Below are 4927 nucleotides of genomic sequence, written 5' to 3'. Positions count from 1 at the left end.
GAGATGGAGTGAGTATTTTGAAGGTTTGTTGAATGTGTTTGATGATAGAGTGGCAGATATAGGGTGTTTTGGTCGAGGTGGTGTGCAAAGTGAGAGGGTTAGGGAAAATGATTTGGTAAACAGAGAAGAGGTAGTAAAAGCTTTGCGGAAGATGAAAGCCGGCAAGGCAGCAGGTTTGGATGGTATTGCAGTGGAATTTATTAAAAAAGGGAGTGACTGTATTGTTGACTGGTTGGTAAGGTTACTTAATGTATGTATGACTCATGGTGAGGTGCCTGAGGATTGGCGGAATGCGTGCATAGTGCCATTGTACAAAGGCAAAGGGGATAAGAGTGAGTGCTCAAATTACAGAGGTATAAGTTTGTTGAGTATTCCTGGTAAACTATATGAGAGGGTATTGATTAAGAGGGTGAAGGCATGTACAGAGCATCAGATTGGGGAAGAGCAGTGTGGCTTCAGAAGTGGTAGAGGATGTGTGGATCAGGTGTTTGCTTTGAAGAATGTATGTGAGAAATACTTAGAAAAGCAAATGGATTTGTATGTAGCATTTATGGATCTGGAGAAGGCATATGATAGAGTTGATAGAGATGCTCTGTGGAAGGTATTAATAATATATGGTGTGGGTGGCAAGTTGTTAGAAGCAGTGAAAAGTTTTTATCGAGGATGTAAGGCATGTGTACGTGTAGGAAGACAGGAAAGTGATTGGTTCTCAGTGAATGTAGGTTTGCGGCAGGGGTGTGTGATGTCTCCATGGTTGTTTAATTTGTTTATGGATGGGGTTGTTAGGGAGGTGAATGCAAGAGTTTTGGAAAGAGGGGCAAGAATGAAGTCTGTTGTGGATGAGAGAGCTTGGGAAGTGAGTCAGTTGTTGTTCGCTGATGATACAGCGCTGGTGGCTGATTCATGTGAGAAACTGCAGAAGCTGGTGACTGAGTTTGGTAAAGTGTGTGAAAGAAGAAAGTTAAGAGTAAATGTGAATAAGAGCAAGGTTATTAGGTACAGTAGGGTTGAGGGTCAAGTCAATTGGGAGGTAAGTTTGAATGGAGAAAAACTGGAGGAAGTAAAGTGTTTTAGATATCTGGGAGTGGATCTGGCAGCGGATGGAACCATGGAAGCGGAAGTGAATCATAGGGTGGGGGAGGGGGCGAAAATCCTGGGAGCCTTGAAGAATGTGTGGAAGTCGAGGACATTATCTCGGAAGCAAAAATGGGTATGTTTGAAGGAATAGTGGTTCCAACAATGTTGTATGGTTGCGAGGCGTGGGCTATGGATAGAGTTGTGCGCAGGAGGGTGGATGTGCTGGAAATGAGATGTTTGAGGACAATGTGTGGCGTGAGGTGGTTTGATCGAGTAAGTAATGTAAGGGTAAGAGAGATGTGTGGAAATAAAAAGAGCGTGGTTGAGAGAGCAGAATAGGGTGTTTTGAAATGGTTTGGACACATGGAGAGAATGAGTGAGGAAAGATTGACCAAGAGGATATATGTGTCAGAGGTGAAGGGAACGAGGAGAAGTGGGAGACCAAATTGGAGGTGGAAAGATGGAGTGAAAAAGATTTTGAGTGATCAGGGCCTGAACATGCAGGAGGGTGAAAGGCGGGCAAGGAATAGAGTGAATTGGATCGATGTGGTATACCGGGGTTGACGTGCTGTCGGTGGATTGAATCAGGGCATGTGAAGCGTCTGGGGTAAACCATGGAAAGCTGTGTGGGGCCTGGATGTGGAAAGGGAGCTGTGGTTTCGGGCATTATTGCATGACAGCTAGAGACTGAGTGTGAACGAATGAGGCCTTTGTTGTCTTTTCCTAGTGCTACCCAGCACACATGAGGGGGGAGGGGGAAGGTATTCCATGTGTGGCGAGGTGGCGATGGGAATTAATAAAGGCAGACAGTGTGAATTGTGTGCATGGGTATATATATATTTGTCTGTGTGTGTATATATATATATATATGTGTACATTGAGATGTATAGGTATGTATATTTGCATGTGTGGACGTGTGTATATACATGTATTTGGGGGTGGGTTGGGCCATATCTTTCGTCTGTTTCCTTGCGCTACCTCGCAAACGCGGGAGACAGCGACAAAGCAAAATAAAATAATATATATATATATATATATATATATATATATATATATATATATGTATATATATATATATATATATATATATATATATATATATATATATATATATATATATATCTTTCTTTTCTTTTTTCAAACTGTTCGCCATTTCCCGCATTAGCGAGGTAGCATCAAGAACAGAGGACTGGGCCTTTGAGGGAATACCCTCACCTGGCCCAATTCTCTGTTCCTTCTTTTGGAAAATTAAAAAAAAAAAAAAAATTATATATATATATATATATATATAATGGAAAGGATCACAATTTTTTGCATGATCAAGATATTCCTGAGTCCATGGAGAAAATGAAACACGATAAGTTCCCAAGTGCACTTTCGTGTAATAATCACATCATCAGGGGTAGACAAATGAGAGAAATTTGTCAGTTGATATACATCGAAGAGACGAAGCTAGGACGCCATTTGGTAAACATGAGATTGTCCAAGACAGACAACGAGCGTTCATAAACTTATCATTATACAAATTTCATCAATAAAGTTATCTAATTTGTGTAGACCATCACTAATATTAAGATTATAATTCTTTGTGTATTCCGTAATAAAAGATTCAATGAAATGTTTGAGGACAATATGTGGTGTGAGGTGGTTTGATCGAGTAAGTAATGAAAGGGCAAGAAAGATGTGTGGTAATAAAAAGCGTGTGGATGAGAGCAGATGAGGGTGTATTGAAATGGTTTGGTCACATGGAGAGAATGAAAGAGGAAATATATATATATATATATATATATATATATATATATATATATATATATATATATATATATATATATATATATATATATATATATACTTGCTCGCCTTCATCCATTTCCGACGCCACCCCGCCCCAGAGGAAACCGCACAAATGCAAGGAAAAGAAAAAAGATAACATATACATTCCCATCCCCTCTACACCTGATCGCCATCCCCTGCACCATCGAGGTAGCAACAGGAGACTGACCAAGAAAAGTCACATCGGCTCACACTCATTCTCTATGTCATGAGTAATGCACCGAAACGACAGCTCCCTATTCACATCCAGGCCCCACCGACCTTTCCACGGTTTATCCCAGACATTTCACGTGCCCTGGTTCAATCCACCGACAGCACGTCGACTCCAGTTTGCCACATCGTTCCAATTAATTCTATTCCGTGCACGCATTTCACCCTCATGCATGTTCAGGCCCTGATCGCTTAAAATCTGTTTCACTCCATCCTTCCAGTCTCCAATTTGGTCTCCCACTTATCCTTATTCCCTTCATATCTGACACATACATCCTCTGAGTATAACAGTATATAGTATATTAATGAGGAGTCTTCCCGCTAAGGCTCATTCATGTTCTGGAATGCTACCTCGCTAACGCGGGAAATGGCGAATATGTATGAAAACAAAAGTTATATATATATATATATATATATATATATATATATATATATATATATATATATATATATATATATATATATATATATATATATATATATATATGTATATATTATCCCTGGGGATAGGGGAGAAAGAATACTTCCCACGTATCCCCTGCGTGTCGTAGAAGGCGACTAAAAGGGGAGGGAGCGGGGGGCTGGAAATCCTCCCATCTCGTTTTTTTTTTTTTAATTTTCCAAAAGGGGGAACAGAGAAGGGAGCCAGGTGAGGATATTCCCTCAAAGGCCCAGTCCTCTGTTCTTAACGCTACCTCGCTAACGCGGGAAATGGCGAGTAGTTTGAAAAAAAAAGATATATATATATATATATATATATATATATATATATATATATATATATATATATATATATATATATATATATATATATATATATATATATATATATATATATATATATATAATGTCTTGTAGTTGAGGATAAAAATACCAAAGTCTTGGAGAAATAAAGTCTAAGAATCTGGGTCGAGTACAAAGGTCGTATGTACCCGGGAGAGCCCGAGAGAAACTTCAGCCATGAATGACGTCCAGAGCAGAACAACTCTCCAGGGCACAGGGCAGTCGTGACTCTACTGGGTTTCTCGAAGCTTCGAATAAGAGCCCACGTGGGTGTGGTCATGGGCCATTACTCACAAATTCTTACGTATTATCAGCATTAACAAGGGGAATGCTTAGCCCTTGGGAGTGCTTAGCCCATACTTGCATAGAGTGAAGAAAGTGTGCAGGATGCATGGATATTACCGTATAGTATTCACTGGAGCCAACATCAGGGGATTTATGGTTTCCGTTCTGCTACGATGCAAATAAGTCAAGACTGGTTTGCTAACACTAGCAGTCTAATTTCTGCTACTAAATTTATTTCTGATACTTATCAAATGCCTCGGCCATTTCCGTCGCACGTCCTCGTGCGTCTCTGAGTGATCTTGTCTAAGTGCTTCAGCTTACAATATATATATATATATATATATATATATATATATATATATATATATATATATATATATATATATATATATATATATACATACATACATACATATATATATATATATATATATATATATATATATATATATATATATATATATATATATATATATATATTTTTTTTTTTTTTTTTTCATACTATTCGCCATTTCCCGCGATAGCGAGGTAGCGTTAAGAACAGAGGACTGGGCCTTTGAGGGAATACCCTCACCTGGCCCCCTTCTCTGTTCCCCTTTGCTTTTGTATAACGGCACTATAAATACATTCCTCCAATCCTCAGGCACTTCACCATGATTCATACATACAATGAATATCCTTACCAACCGATCAACAATACTCTCACCCCATTCTTAATAACATCCACTGCAATAACATC

The sequence above is a fragment of the Panulirus ornatus genome, chromosome 9 (assembly GCF_036320965.1).
Source record: "Panulirus ornatus isolate Po-2019 chromosome 9, ASM3632096v1, whole genome shotgun sequence".
NCBI lineage: Eukaryota > Metazoa > Arthropoda > Malacostraca > Decapoda > Palinuridae > Panulirus > Panulirus ornatus.
This window is presented reverse-complemented; position numbering follows the sequence as displayed.